The 16,114-nt window shown below is 47.3% G+C and overlaps 1 non-coding gene across 1 annotated transcript; it reads left to right on the forward strand.

Moving 5' to 3' along the window:
- Window positions 1–1,035: 1,035 nt before the first annotated feature.
- Window positions 1,036–1,142, forward strand: LOC132021001 (U6 spliceosomal RNA). Its single transcript, XR_009405188.1, has one exon. It is a non-coding gene; the product is annotated as a U6 spliceosomal RNA (small nuclear RNA).
- The last annotated feature ends 14,972 nt before the right edge of the window (window positions 1,143–16,114 follow it).

Here is a 16,114-nt window from a genome sequence, read left to right on the forward strand (position 1 = left end):
TGCCTCCAAGGGGAAGACATGTCCTTTTACCAACTGCTATGGGCTGAACGTTTGTATCCCACAAATGTCATAATGTTAAACCCTCATGCCCGATGTGATGGTACTAGGAGGTAAGGTCTCTGGGAGGTGATTAGGTCATGAGGGCCAAGCCCTCATGAATGGGATTAGTGTCCTTATAAAAGAGGGCCCAGAAGGCTCTCTGATCCTTCCACCATGTAATAATACAGTGTGCAACCTGGACTCCCAGCCTACAGGACCGTGAGAAATACATGTTTGCTGTTTGCAAATCTCCCAGTCTGTGGTATGCTGTCTTAGCAGCCCGCGTTGACTAAGGCACCGCCTAAGGCCATCTACCCCACCGCACAGGATCCCAAACCGGATTCCACCTTCGGCTCCTTCCTTGATGTTCTCTCGGGCTTCTCTGATGTCTCCCTACTGATGCCTCGCTAAGAACAAACAAGAGTCCCCACGTGTCTCCTCCCCCACTCCCTCTACCTTGGGTCTTTTTCCAGCAACTAGACCCTTCCCCTCTTAAGCCAAAGCACGTGTTGAAAGAGTTGTTTACACTGACTGCCTCAGTTTCCTGATACACCACTTCCTCCCCAAAGCAACCTGGCTTCTGCTCCCAATTCTACTGAAATTTTTCTTGGAGGTCATCACCAATCCTTTAATTACTCAATCTAACTGACACTTCTAAGTCAGGAGCTCATTTGGCTTCTCTGCAGCCGCTAACCTCCCAGAGACCTGCCCTGTGGCAGGTAGTGGGATAGAAGGGTCTGAGGGAACTCGCCAGAGAGACATTTAATCAGCCCTGGGGAGAGTCAGGAAGGGCTCCCTGGAGGGCAGGGACACCAGGGCAGAGCCTGAAAATACGAGTATAAGTTGGCCAAGCAGAGAAGGGGAGCGAGGGCATGTTAAAAAAGTGGGAAGAATTCCAGAATTTGTGAAACTGAAAGAAGTTGAACATCCTGGAATCTGAACTGGGAGACGGGTTACAAAGGACTTTGAAGGTCATGTTGAAGAGTTTGCTGTTTGGTGCTCACACTGGCAGCACATATACGAAATTTGGAACGGTGCAGAGAAGATCAGCGTGGCCTCTGCTCAAGGACAACACGCAAATTCGTGAAGTGTTCCGCATATTAAAAAAAAGTTTGCCGTTTGGATTTTAATCTGGAGGCAATGGGAATACATATGTGACCTAAAGGAGAAGTCAGTGAGCTTTTGATATAATGGGCCCCATGGTAGGTATTTTAGACTATTGCAACTTTCCACTTCTGCTGGGATAGCAGGAGAGAAGCCATAGGTCAGAGTGTAACTCTGTTCCAATAAAGTTTTCTCTATGCACACTGACATGTGAATTTCATATAGTTTTTAAAGCAATATATTTTTATTTTATTTAATAAAAAAATTTTTTTTAAAGATTTTATTTATTTATTTGACAGAGAGATCACAAGTAGGCAGAGAGGCAGGCAGAGAGAGAGGAAGGGAAGCAGGCTCCCTGCTGAGCAGAGAGGCCAATGCGGGACTCAATCCCAGGACCCTGGGATCATGACCTGAGCCAAAGGCAGCGGCTTAACCCACTGAGCCACCCAGGCGCCCTTAATAAAAAAATTTTTTTAAAGAAAGAGCAGGTGCACATATGCATGAGCAGGGGTGGGAGAGGGAGACTCTGAAGCAGGCTCCACACTGGGTATGGAGTCTGACATGGGGTTCAATCTCAGATCATGACCTGAGCTGAAATCAAGAGTCACTGACTGAGCCACGCAGACGCCCCCTGAATTTCATATAACTCTTAAAAGTCACGGAATACATTCTTCTTTTGAATTTTTTCCAACCACTTAAAAATGTAATAACCAGGGGTGCCTGGGTGGCTCAGTGGGTTAAAGCCCGTACCTTCGGCTCAGGTCATGATCCCAGTGTCCTGGGATTGAGCCCCACATCAGGCCTCCCTGCCCTGCAGGGACCCTGCTTCTTCCTCTCTCTCTCTGCCTGCCTCTCTGCCTACTTGTGATCTCTGTTTGTCAAATAAATAATATCTTTTTTTAAAAAAATGTAATAACCAGTCTTAGCTCAGGGGCGATACCAAAACAGGCAGCAGTCTGGCTTTGGCCTACAGGCTGAAGTTTGCCACCCCCGACGGGAAACAAGGGGCTGATGTACCAGAATTGGGCTTCAGAGGATGGATCGGGGCCGGGGGGGGGGGGGGGTCTGCCAGCCAGAGGGACTGGTATGCAAGCCGAGGCAGCAATCTGGGAGAGAGAACACACACTCTGGAGGTGGGGACAGAGTGGGAACTAAGCAGGTAGATTCGGGAAACCTTGTGCACTGAGAAGGCTTAGAAGCCTCCCACCACACCCCATTTGGGGAAAGAATTAAATAGCATTGGTGACTTTTCCAAAAAGAGCAAGGTCCTGAAATGCGAAGATATGGGAAGTAGCTGTCACCACTGTGGAGACCACAGTCTTCACAGGGGTGATCAAGCCACGCCCCTTCTAGGTAGAGGCCTCCCAGATCCAGCCCCACCCCCTCCAGATGTCCAGAGACCCTGCCTGTTCAGGGGAGTGCTGACATATGTCGTGGGCTATTGACAAGGTCATTGTTCACACGGAAGACTTTTGATACCCTGAGGGAGACCTCCAGACAGAAAGACATCACTAGCAGGGCAGCCAGTGGGTAGTGTGAGGCAGCTGCTCGTGGGAGACCGTCCTGGGGGGCAAGATGGCTCACAGTCTGCCTTGACACAGGTGAATGGTGGTGGTGTCTCGGGGTCCCAGGAGTTGCTTTAGCTGTCCTGCGGAGGCCAGATACCCAGAGAGAATCCCAACTCCTTTGGAACACCAAACTCATCCCGACTCTCTTTTTCCATCTGTACTCCCACATAGAATCTCCTCTTCCCACACCAGGTGATGCCGAGCACTTTCCAAGCTACTGTTGATGAACAGACACCATGTCCTTCCCCCTTCAGGGGCCCCTCTAGTCTCACCACCAGCTTGTGCAAATCAAAAGCCCTGGGGACGCCTGGGTGGCTCAGTGGGTTAAAGCCTCTGCCTTCTGCTTAGATCATGGTCTCAGGGTCCTGGGATGGAGCCCCGCATCGGGCTCTCTGCTCAGCAGGTAGCCTGCTTCCCCTCCTTCTCTGTCTGCCTCTCTGCCTACTTGTGATCTCTGTCTGTCAAATAAATAAATAAAATCTTTAAAAAAACAAATCAAAAGCCCTGGCCCCTGGCCCCAGGACCTCCCACCACAGGATGGGTAGCCAGCCCTCGGATCTCCTTGCCCCCTGACAGCCTTCATCCAGACAAAATATCTATGTAACTGGTGCCAAGAAGGAGCCTGTGTTTATGACTGATTACTTCTCTATCTCTGAGAGAGGTGGGAGAAAAAAAAATGGATCAGCATTTTTGGGTGGGTGCTGGATTTCTGAGCAGCGCTGTTCTCATTTTAACTTCATCACACGTAGGACCTACTTGAGATTCGTGTGATGAAGTCAAAATGAGAACATTCAGCATGCTTGAGCCATATCAGCGGCTCTGCAAGGAATGGATTAAAATGATGGACCTCAAGTCTAACCTAGGAAGGATAGGAGGACCGGTTAAAAAATGGAAAGCTGGTGGCTTAGGGATCCCAAAAGTGAGGAAGAATTGTCATATCAGGAGACTAAAAGGAAGGAGCTAGAAATATAGTTGGAGGTGGAGGTCCAAGACCGAGATGTTAGACATGGACGTTCTGTAAGATGTGCTGTATTTGCTGATGACAGGGTCCAGTATATGACAAGGGTAATTATGTGAGACTGGGGCAAAATAGGGGATGTTCAGAACCACGTGGAGCTGGGGTTCTCGGAGATGAGAGGTTAGCCAGGAGGTGTGCGTTTGGGCGGCATAGGGCATGGTGGGCTCCTGCCCCTTACATGTTCTTTGGGTCCCTTTGCTTCTCTACTGAAATTCATCGAACCCAATCCCGTGTCTTAGAATACTCTCTGCCAGAGAGTCCCCATTTATACATCACTCAAGTCTGTCCCCAGCTTTGGCCTTCACCTGCGTGCTCACTTTCCACTACCTTCAGAGCTCTGCTCCATGCCACCGTCTTCGAGAGGCCCTTGCTAACCCTCCTGCCCCAAATAGCTCCTCCCTCTTCTCTGTCCATTATTCTGCTTCTTTTTCTTAATACACATCAATCTACTTCATATAAATCAGCACTATACTTACTTGTTTATTTATTCTTTATTCTTTGAGAGAGAGAGCACATGAGGCGAGGGGCAGAATAGAAAGAGAGGGAGAGAGAGAATCCCAAGCAGACTCCATTCCCAGCACGGAGCCCAGTGTGGGGCTCGATCTCACAACTCCGAGATCAAGAGTCAGATGCTCAACTGACTGAGCCCCTAGGAGGCTGAATGGTGGAGCCTGGTGATAAGTCAGATACAGCAGATGAAGGAGAAGGAAGATCGAAGGAGGTGCCGTGTTTCTGGCTGGAGCAGAGATGGATGTGGTGCCATTTATGAGACAGGGAAGGCGTCAAGGGAAGGGAGGGAGGAGGAAGAACAGACGCTGAGCCAGAGAAGCAGGAGGGAAACGTAGGGAGTTTTATGCAACAGACGTCAAGGCAGACACTAAAACCAAATTGAAAGCACCTGTGATGGGGTGCCTGGGTGGCTCAGTGGGTTAAAGCCTCTGCCTTCGGCTCAGGTCATGATCTCAGGGTCCTGGGATCGAGTCCCGCATCGGGCTCTCTGCTCAGCGGGGAGCCTGCTTCCCCCTCTCTCTCTGCCTGCCTCTCTGCCTACTTGTGATCTCTGTCTGTCAAATGAATAAATAAAAAAAAAAAAAACTCTTAAAAAAATTTCTTAAAAAAAAAAAAAGAAAGCACCTGTGATAAGCTGAGAGCAAGCTTTTGCCACACATATGACAGGTTCATCATGGAAAAGATCAATGATACAGAAAGAAGCAGGGAAATGACACACAGCCCAATAGAAGACTGGGTAACCAATATGGAAAGGCCATTTGCAGAAGAAAGGATCCAAATTTCTAGTAAAAGAGAAGTTCCATGCCCCTAGGAATTAGAGGAAGGTCAATGTCATGGGCTGAATTGTGTCCCCCTTCCCCAAAATATGTGAAAATCCTACCGCCCTGTACCTCAGAATGTGACTTATCTGGAAACAGGGTTGTCCTAGAGGTGATTAGTTAAGATGAGGTCATACTGGAGTGGGGCGGGCTCATAATCCAGCATGACTGGTGTCCTCCTTAGAAGAAGAGGGCTATGTAACACCAGAGACACAAGGAGAACGCCATGTGAGGACAGAGAATTGGAGCGATATGCCAAAGGTGGATGACCAGCACCAGAAGCTAGGAAGAGGCAAGGAAGGATGGTCCCCTACAGGATTCAGAGCCATGGCCCCACGGGCTCTCGTATTTATTTCATATTTTAGTCTCCAGAACTGTGAGATGATAAGTTTCTGGGCTTTTTGCTTTTTTTTTTTTTTTTCCAGAATATTTAATAGCTTTTTTTTTTTTTTTTTTTTTTTTTTTTTTTTTTTTCCAGAATATGTTAATAGCTTTTATTTATTTTTTTTTTAATTTTTTATTTTTTATAAACATATATTTTTATCCCCAGGGGTAGAACTAGAGCGTATCATGCTTTTTTTTTTTGAGAGACAGAGAGATAAAGAAAGAGAGAGAGAGAGCACCCAAGTACACACACGCAAATAGAGGGGAAGGGCAGAGGGAGGGGAGGACCTCCCGCAGGCTCCACGCTCTGTGCAGAGCTAGACCCTGAGACCATGATCCTACCTGAGCCGAAATCAAGAGTCAATGCTTAACCGACTGAGCCACCCAGGTGTCAGTTTCTGGGTTTTTAAAGCCAGCCAGTGTGTGGTATTTCATTACAACAGCCTTAGAAATTAATACAGTAAATTAAAATAAATTCTATTAAAATTGAAATGCCTTTTTATTTTTCTTATTAGCTTGTCAAAACAAACAAACAAACAAACCCAAAAAGATTAGAATACCCAGTGCTGGCAAGGATGTTTGAGAATTCCCACTGCAATGGTTGGTTGGAGTGGTATTTAGTGACGCCTATTTGAAGGGCAATGTAGCCTTCTTTGAAATAAAACCTGAAAATAAAAATGAAACAGTCATTTTCCGTATCTGCCGACCCAGCTCTCGGCAGTTCTTGTCTGTTGTAGAGAAAGACACATGTTCACGAAAGGGTTGCATGTTCGAACTTTCTTTGTGTTTTGGTAACAGCAAAAAACCGACAGACACACCATGTCTGTTGAGAGAGACTGGTTCCGTAAACTAGCTTGTCTCTTCTCAGGGATGATTCATGAAATTATTGGAGCTTACGCTTCGCAGCCCCTCACTGGCATCAGCTCCTTTGAGTGCCCGGAAGGGGCTCCAGCAATTGCTTTATGCAACTCCATCATATTTTTCTTAAGGAAGTTTCCTCCAAATGCATCAGCTTCAGGCCCCATCAAACTCCAATCTGCCCCTGTGTACTGCATAACATACGACCTCAGTTAAAAGCGAAACGAAGCCAGTAACTAGGGAGTGGAGGGTCTCACCAAGCGCAGAGAAGGACGGAAATCGACAAGTGGGGCTGTCACCCAGAAGCTCCTGGTAACCTCTCGGTGGGCAGTTCCAGTGGGTGGAGTTCTGGGAAGAAATGGCAGACTGCTGGCTGGGATGGTGACAAAGGGGAGACCATGAGTATGGACAGTCCTGTCAAGACACCCGGCTGCAGAGGAAGACGAGTTGCAGGAGGAAGTCTCGGGAGCCAGTAAGTTTTAAGAAGCAAGAGCCTTGAGCCACGGTGTCACGGAAGAACCAGGTGGTGTCCGCGTCGAGAAGAATAACGACAGCTCTGAAAAGACTCATCCCTTTGGCTGCCCAGCCTGCTAACACTTCTGATTTGGGGCATTATCTCAAGCCCCCAACTCCCATCCCAGAAGCAGAAATGGATCAGACAACACCCCCCACCCCCCAGGATGGCCATGTGACCAGGCTCCAGAGCCGAGGGTGGTGCTGGGGCCCAGCACAGGGCGGGAGGCACCCCAGAGCGCCAGGCCAGCAGGGTGTCCAGGAATGGCGATTGCAGCTGGCCATTCCTGTGGTTCAGTCTAGGCTGATGAAGGTCTCTCTGTTAAAGCCTAGACTGCGTTCCCAGCCTTCCCACCATTGGGTGAGCCATCCCACAGTCTCCCCATGAACCCTTTCCAGCGTGGGCTGGCCAGTTGGCTCCTACTGTTTGCCACCAGGACCATGACTGGTTACGCAGCTTTCCCCAGTTCTCAGGGACATCGAAGGGAACGATCAGAATTCTTCTCGATCTCATGCTTTTCTCCCACAACCTTTTCTCTGAAATCTTTGGCGTCTGCTCCCACTTGCTCCCACTAGAATTTCGTAAGAAGTGCTATTTGAACTGGCACAAGAGGTATGGGTTTGTTTATTGTGGGTTCAATCTTGGGCTCTGTCCTCCAGGACCTTGGAAGTGTACAGATCCCTGGGCAGATCCTTTTGGATAATGAAGTAACCTGCCAGATAGATTCTCATGAGAAGATTCTCGTAACACTTGGCACTTGGAGGTTCTGTTCCCTGTATAAGAGGTAAAATGATTACATGGAAAGGGTATGAGATTTGGAATCAGGAGACTCGGTTCGAGTCCACGCTTGCTCTTAAATAACTGTGCCCTGAGGCACATTTCTGAATTCCACCGATCCCCAATATCCTCATTTGTCAAGGGACACCCTGACAAGCCATCTGGGTGACCCTGGGTGCCGTCACACCCCAGCTCCTGCTGAAGAAACTGTCAGTTCTTATGAACACGTTTTTATGCTTTATTTCTGGAACCTTGGAAACGTGGATGGAGGGAGGATCAGGGCCTGGAGCGAGGGCGGCCAGTGCCGAAGAGCTGGGCTGGTGGGAAGTCACGGCCACCCAGGCTTCTCTGGAGGACAGGTGAAAGGCAAGGCGTGGACAGCAGAGTGACACAGAAACCCAGAGATCTGCAGAAACTAGAGCCAAGAGTCCAGGATGATGCAGTAGAAGCTTTGAGCCTGCAGGAGTCATGGAGCAAGAGAGGCGGAGCCGCGGCCAGTGGCGGTGGCGGTGGCTGCAGGCGCCCGCGGTGTCTCACCTCATATCCCCTCTGTCCTCCTTAGACCCCCCGCGGGTGCAGGCGATGGTTCCCCGTGACGGTTCTCGCCTCCAGTCCCTTCCTGGTTCTGCTTCTCAGCCTCGGGGTTTCTTCCAGCCGGGTGGGAACCCGCTCAGCTCTTTGTGCGGGGGTAACCCAGACGGGCCGGTTTAAAACCCCCAGGCCTAAGGGAGTCAGTGGATCAACCACCCAGGAGCCCAGTGCGGAGGTGGCTCCGCGGGTCCCCAGCACCCCCAGGGCAGCCCGCCGGGGGCTCTCCTGCTTCCTGCTCTCCTTTTCTCTCTCCCTCCCCAGCCCTCCAGGAAAACCCTTCACAGGCAACTACCAGGCTCCTGTCCCAGGGTCTTCGGCGGGGGATCGGAGTGTGGCCAGCAGCTCGAGAAGGGAGAGGCAGACATGGAGAATCTACTGCAGGTGCTGGGAAGCAGCGGACACAAGCAGGACAACCAGACGAGGGCCTGTGGCCTCGGAGCGACTCTCTGGTCCCCCCAGGCCGACTGCGAGGGCGGGGATGACTTCTCAGGGGCCAAACGCCCAGTGTGTCTGGGGAGAACCTGAGTGCTTCTCGGCCTTTCGACCTGAAGGCAGCGGGGCAGACTTCTCCTCAGGACAGCTGCCATCGGTCCGGCACCTGCTGTGCGCCCAGCTGTGCACCAGGCACTTCACTTGGATTTTTTCTCATCCTCAGGACAACTTGCAAGGGAAATGACATCCTCCCTTGTGCGGTCCCGGCGTAAAGACAGACATGAAGACCAATAGATTACAGAGCCCAGAAGGATGCCTTCACACATGCAGTCAATTGATTTTTGACAAAAGTACCTTGAACATTCAACGGGGAAAGGACAGTCAACCTGAACAAAGGATGCTGAGAAAGCTGGCTACTCACGTGCGAAAGAATGAAGCCGTACCTTTACCTCACACCATATACAAAAATTGACTGGAAATAGATCAAAGAGCTAAATCTAAAACTATAAAACTGGGCCCCTGGGTGGCTCAGTGGGTTAAAGCCTCTGCCTTGGGCTCAGGTCATGATCCCAGGGTCCTGGGATCAGGCTCTCTGCTCAGCGGGGAGCCTGCTTCCCCCTCTCTCTCTGCCTGCCTCTCTGCCTACTTGTGATCTCTGTCTGTCAAATAAATAAATAAATAAATCTTCAGATAAATAAATAAATAAATAAACAAAACTATAAAACTCTTAGAAGAAAACACAGGAGCAAATATTCATGACCTTAGGTTTGGCAATGGGTTTTTGTTTGTTTTTGAGTACTTTTATTTTATTTATTTATTTTTATTAATTTCTTTTCAGCATAACAGAATTCATTGTTTATGCACCACACCCAGTGCTCCATGCCATATGTGCCCTCTCTAATACCCACCACCTGGTTCCCCCAACCTCCCACCCCCTCACCCCTTCAAAACCCTCAGATTGTTTTTCAGAGTCCATAGTCTCTCATGGTTCATCTCCCCTTCCAATTTCCCTCAACTCCCTTCTCCTCTCTAACTCCCCATGTCCTCCATGATATTTGTTATGCTCCACAAATAAGTGAAACCATATGATAATTGACTCTCTCTGCTTGACTTATTTCACTCAGCATCATCTCTTCCAGTCCCGTCCATGTTGATACAAAAGTTGGGTATTCATCCTTTCTGATGGAGGCATCATACTCCATCGTGTATATGGGCCACATCTTCCTTATCCATTCGTCCGTTGAAGGGCATCTTGGTTCTTTCCACAGTTTGGCGACCGTGGCCATTGCTGCTATAAACATTGGGGTACAGATGGCCCTCCTTTTTACTACGTCTGTATCTTTGGGGTAAATACCTAGTAGTGCAACTGCAGGGTCATAGGGAAGCTTGTTTGTTTGTTTGTTTGTTTGTTTTTTAAAGATTTTATTTATTTATTTGACAGACGGAGATCACAAGTAGGCAGAGAGGCAGGCAGAGAGAGAGGAGGAAGCAGGCTCTCTGCTCAGCTGGGCTAGATGCAGGGCTCCATGAGGGGCTCGATGAGGGGCTCAATCCCAAGACCCTGGGATCATGACCTGAGCCGAAGGCGGAGGCTTTAACCCACTGAGCCACCCAGGTACCCCTTGGCAGTGGTTTCTTAAATGGGGGACCAAAAGCACAGGTGACAAAGACAAACTTTAAAAAATTTTTTTAAAGATTTTCTTTTTTTTTTTAAAGATTTTATTTATTTATTTGACAGAGCGAGATGACAAGCAGGCAGAGGCAGGCAGAGAGAGAGGAGGAAGAAGGCTCCCCACTGAGCAGAGAGCCCGATTTGGGGCTCAATCCCAGGACCTGGGGATCATGACCCGAGCCGAAGACAGTGGCCTAACCCACTGAGCCACCCAGGCGTCCCTTAAAGATTTTCTTTATTTATTTGAGAGAGAGAGATCACAAGTAGGCAGAGAGACAAGCAGAGAGAGAGAGAGAGAGAGAGAGGGAAGCAGGATTCCCGCCGAGCAGAGAATCCCGATGCGGGACTCGATCCCAGGACCCTGAGATCATGACCTGAGCTGAAGGCAGTGGCTTAACCCACTGAGCCACCCAGGCGCTCCTTGTCTTAACATTTTAATTTTGATTAATTTAATTTTAATTTTCACCAAAATTAAAAACTTTTGTGCATCAAGGGACATTCCCAAGAGAGTGAAAAGACAACCCATAGAATGGGAGCAAAGTTTTGCAGATCATAGTAAGCAGGATAAGCATTTAATATCCAATTATATAAAGAACTCCTCTAACACATTGTAGAAAACCAACCAACCCAATTATAAAAAGGGCAAAAAACTTGAATGGACAGTTCACCAAAGACATACAAAAAGCCAAGATGCACATGAAAATATGATCAGTGTCATTAGTCGTTAGGAAAATGTAAATCAAAACTACAACGAGATACCACTTCACTCCTTGGGATTTTATTATTATTATTATTATTATTAAAGGAGAATAGTAGGTGTTGGCAAGGATGTTGCTATAAATTGAATTGTGTCTCACCTCCCTAATTCATATGTTGAAGTCCCAGCCCCCAGTATGACTATTTGGTTAAAGGCTCTTTAGGAAACAATCAAGGTTAAATGAGGTCATAAGTGGGGCCTTAATCCGATAGGACTGGTATCCTTATACAGAGAAGAAGAGCTCTCTCTCTTGCTCTCCTCCCGTGCACACACTACGGAAAGGCCATGTAAGGACATAGCCAGAAATGGCTGTCTACAAGCAAGGGAGAGGGTTCTCAACAGAAACTGAATTTATTAGGGGCTCCTGGTTGGTTCAGTTGGAGGAACATGTGACTCTTGATCTTGGGGTCATGAGTTTGAGCCCCACATTGGGTGTAGAGATTACTTAATAAGTAAATAAATAAATAAATAAACATTCTTAACTAAATAAATAAACTTTAAAAAATTGAATTTGCTAGGACTTTGATCTTGGACTTCCCAGCCTCCAGAACTGTGAGAAATAGATTTATGTTATGTAAGTTACCCAGTCTGCGTTGTTTTGTTATAGTAGCATGAATTCACCATATGATCCCACAATTCCATTTCTAGGTATATCCAAAGGAATTGAAAGCAAGGTCTCAAGGAGATATTTATACACACAATGTTTTTGCTGCAGTATTCATGATAGCCAAAATGTGGGGGGAAAAAATACCCTATGTATCCATTGACAGATGAATACACCAACGAAATATGGTCTATACATACAATGAACTACTATTCAGCCTAAAAAGGAAGGAAATTCTGACACATGCTACAATATGGACAAAACTATAAGACATTGTGCTTAGTAAAGTAGGTCAGACACAAAAGAACAAATATTATATGATTCCACTTACATGGGGTCTCTAGAACAGGCAAACTCCTGAAGACAGAAAATAGAACAGAGGTTACCGGGGGCTGACGGAAGAGAGGAATGGGGAATTATTGTTTAATGGGTACAGAATTTCTGTTTGGGATAATGAGAAAGTTCTGGAAAGAATTGCTGATGATTATACAACATTTTGAATGTACTAAATGCATTCTAAGTGTACTAAATTATGCACTTAAAGTGGTCTCATGCTATGTAAATGTATATTTTACCACAATTTTTATTTATTTTTTATTTTTTCAGATTTTATTTATTTATTTATTTGAGAGAGAGACAGTGAGAGAGGGAACGCAAGCAGGGGGAGTGGGAGAGGGAGAAGCAGGCTTCCTGCTGACCAGGGAGCCCAACATGGGGCTCAATCCAAGGACTCCAGATTCATGACCTGAGCCGAAGGCAAATACTTAACAGCTGAGCCACCCAGGCGCCCTTCCCAAGGTGTTTAAAAAATTGAGCTCATTGTATAAGAATTCAAAATACAAAATAAGTAAGAGACTCAGACCGATGGAGAGACCCGACCCCAGTCACACGTCTCAGTGGTGGGCTGCCATGTGCACCCAGGTTCATCTTGTTCCAAGACTGCCTCATCTCCACCATCCCAAGTTGCCTCTCGGGGGTGGTCAGTGTAAGGGGAAAATGAGATGGTGGAGTGAAAACCCTCTGCAAATAGTTATGGGCTGTCCACATGTCAGGCTACCCAGTCAATCGTGGAGCTGTCCCTCCAAGTACCAGTTTATTCAACTGCTCAACTCTGACCTTCAACAGATTAAGAACTGAGATTCTAAACAACAAAACAAAGCAAACCAACAAAAAATACCAGGTGTTGTCTCCACTTCTTCCCTAAAGACCACGTCTTTTGAACGGAAAAGAACCAAAGAAAGAAGTATCTCACAGTTTAAAATAAAAAGATTTCCAGGGCGCCTGAGTGGCTCAGTCAGTTAAGCCTCTGACTCTTGATTTTGGCTCAGATCGTGATCTCCAGGTCGTGAGATCGAGACCCACATTGGGCTCTGTGTTAGTGTTGAGTCTGCTTGCGATTCTCTCTTCCTCCCTGTGCCCCGCCTTCCCCGACGTGTGCGTGTGCACACAGGTGCATGCGTGCTCTCTCTCAAATAAATAAATAAATATTTAAAATAAAATAAAAAGATTGCTACTCTGGGCCATGGATGATGGCCCCGCAGGGTGGCCAGGCTTCTGCAAGGGATCGGGTAAGGTAGAATCATCATCATCAAAGACTAAGGCAGGGTGGGCTGAATGCTCTGGGTGGGGAAGGGGAGAGGCTGGGTGTCAGTTGGGACACCAGGGAGGACCACAGCAGCTTTGGAGTCCGATGAACCCTGATTCCAATCTTGCCTCTACCATCCCTTATGGTGAGAACTTACACAGTCACTCATGCTCTCTGAGCCTCAGTTTCCTGATCTGCAACATGGGGCAGTAACAGCACCAACTTCCTAGATTCTATTTTTGTGAAGATTAAGTGTTTGGTAGAGTTCCCACCCGTGCCTGGCCCATCAGTGAATAGTAGGTGGTAACGGTAATAAGCAGTAGCAATGATTACCAAGCTCTTAGACTCATATACAAAAAGATTACACAAAAATCACTTCACAGCGAACCACCGCTATTACACGGATGAGAAAAAATACTCATATCGATACCATCAGTTTAATACTCCTTCGCAGGGGCCCCCCCCAAACCCCGACCCGCCGGTTGGCTTGGTAGGCATGAACAAAACAAAAGCGAGGGCAGTTGATTTTCATTCCTCTGTTTATTTATCCAACCAATGAAGGCACCAGGGTAGGCCGTGGAGATTCAGGGGTGAACAGGACAGACTGAGGAGCTCTCCTGGAGCTTCCGAAAGAGGAGGCGAGACAGACTGTAAACAAGTAATCACATAAGTGGCCGAGACAATTTAGATAACTCTAAGTGCTATGTAGCCAACAAAGTGGGTTGATGTAATAGAGTGAACGGGGTGGCCATTTCCACAGGGTGACAGAGGAAGTCCTTCTTGAGAAGGTGACAGCTCAAGTGACTTCTAAGACTTTCAGAAGCCAGCCCGGCAGAGATGTGGCAGGAGAGTCCCAGGCCAAGGCCGTGGGGCAGGGGCTGACTCCCTCCAGGGTGGCTAGAACTCTGTGAACACCAGAGGGGATGACATTCTTTCTTTATTTCTCTCTTTTTTTAAATCTCTTTTTAATATTTGCCTTAATATAAAACAGCTGGAATCTCATACTTGTGTCTACATTTAATCTGTTCCAATATGTTGGATTTTTTAAAAAATTATTTATTTATTTGAGGGAGAGAGTGCGCATGAGCAGGGGAGAGGGACAGAGGGAGACAATCTCAAGCAGATTCTGTGAGGAGCGTGGAGCCTGATGTGGGGCTCGATCCCATGACACTGAATTCACGACCTGAGCTAGAATAGAGAGCTGGGATGTTTAACCAACTGAGCCAGCGGGTGCCCCCATTACCCCTATTTTAAAGGTAAGGAACACAGGCTCAGGGGCGTGGTCAGAGCCCCTCATGGGATGGTGGCAGAGTCAGTATTTCAACCCAAGTTCATTTGACCTCTCCCCATAGGAGGACCTTGGGAATCAAGGCCTCAGGTAGAAATGTGAATCCGAGTGTAAAAATACACAGATGAGGCCGGATCCTCAGGAGGACGGGGGATACAAGGAAGCAAGAGGTGCCTGGGAACTCGGATAAAGCAAGGAGAGAGAGAAAGTCTCCTGAGCCTTACGGCTTCTGCCGTCTTTGTTGGGACATGCTGTGGCCGCGTGATGGGACGGACCGCCACTAAGTGTAGTCCCAGGGGTCTCCGAGATGAGCTGCGGTGGGAGTGGAGACAAGGAGTCCCGCAAATGAACTTGTTGAAAAGCAAAGATTTGACAGAGGCGCAGTGGGCTCCTCGGGCATGTAAGAGCGCTTATGGAAGAGGTAAATTGTGAGGCTAAGGTTTCACCAGCTTGAGTCACTCATCTTGGTAAATGGAGGCTTTTGAAAACTGTAGACAGTTTAACTGCTAAGGGGGATGATTTTTTCCCGATTTTAAATACAAGAGAAAACATAGCAGGAATAAACAAAAACAGTTATAAATGCCCCATCATGTCATCTGCCCGACTGCAATCTCATTTTTGCATGTTGTCTATTTTTACAGATTGTCGCAGTCACGTTGCCTGTGATGATTCTATTTCCTCTTGGCATCATGTAGTAAATACTTTCCAGTGTGTCTTAGTTTTTATGGTTTTCGAAAAATAACATTCCACCCTCTTGCAGTCCCGTCGTCTGATTATTCAGCATTTTATTAGCGATAGTTTGTTTCTATGTCTTTATACCTTCGAGGCAATTGTATTTTCAAGAAGATCCGAAACTCAGGGAGATTTAATCATCAGTGGGATTAAAAAGAGACAGAGTTGGCAGGTGTAACTTTCTTCTTCCACTAACTTTGCCATGTTCTCCAACAGCTGTGGAAGAATGGAGATGCTTCCTGAAGGATCTGGAGAATATAGTTTAGAAGACCCACGGAACAGGAGCTGGTTGAAAAGGTAGAAATATCCAGAACCTACAGGGCTGGGCCCCAGGATTATTCTTTCCTTTTTTTTTTTTTTTTAAGATTATTTATTTATTTATTTGAGAGAGAGACAGTGAGAGAGATCATGAGCGAGGAGAAGGTCAGAGAGAGAAGCAGACTCCCGGTGGAGCTGGGAGCCCGATGTGGGACTCGATCCCGGGACTCCAGGATCACGACCTGAGCCGAAGGCAGTCGTCCAACCAACTGAGCCACCCAGGCGTCCCTCCAGGATTATTCTTTATGATACTTTCTGTTATCGGGGCTCCTGGTTCTTAAAGGTGAGGAGATTAATGAAGTCATTTCAGTGACTCAAGTGATGCTAAAGGTCTACACGGGGCAGGGGCGGGGATAGGGAAGAGAGTAGACTTCAGTGATGTAAAGTTGAACTTGAATCAATAGGACATGGTGGCGGTTGCGCAAATATTGAGGAGGAGGGGGAAGGTGGCATTAAAGATGATTCTAAAGTTTCTCACCTCTTTGACAGGAGGGCAGTGTCTTTAAGCAAGATAGAGGCAACCCATGGTGAGACAAGGAGTTTGG

The sequence above is a fragment of the Mustela nigripes genome, chromosome 6 (genome assembly GCF_022355385.1).
Source record: "Mustela nigripes isolate SB6536 chromosome 6, MUSNIG.SB6536, whole genome shotgun sequence".
NCBI lineage: Eukaryota > Metazoa > Chordata > Mammalia > Carnivora > Mustelidae > Mustela > Mustela nigripes.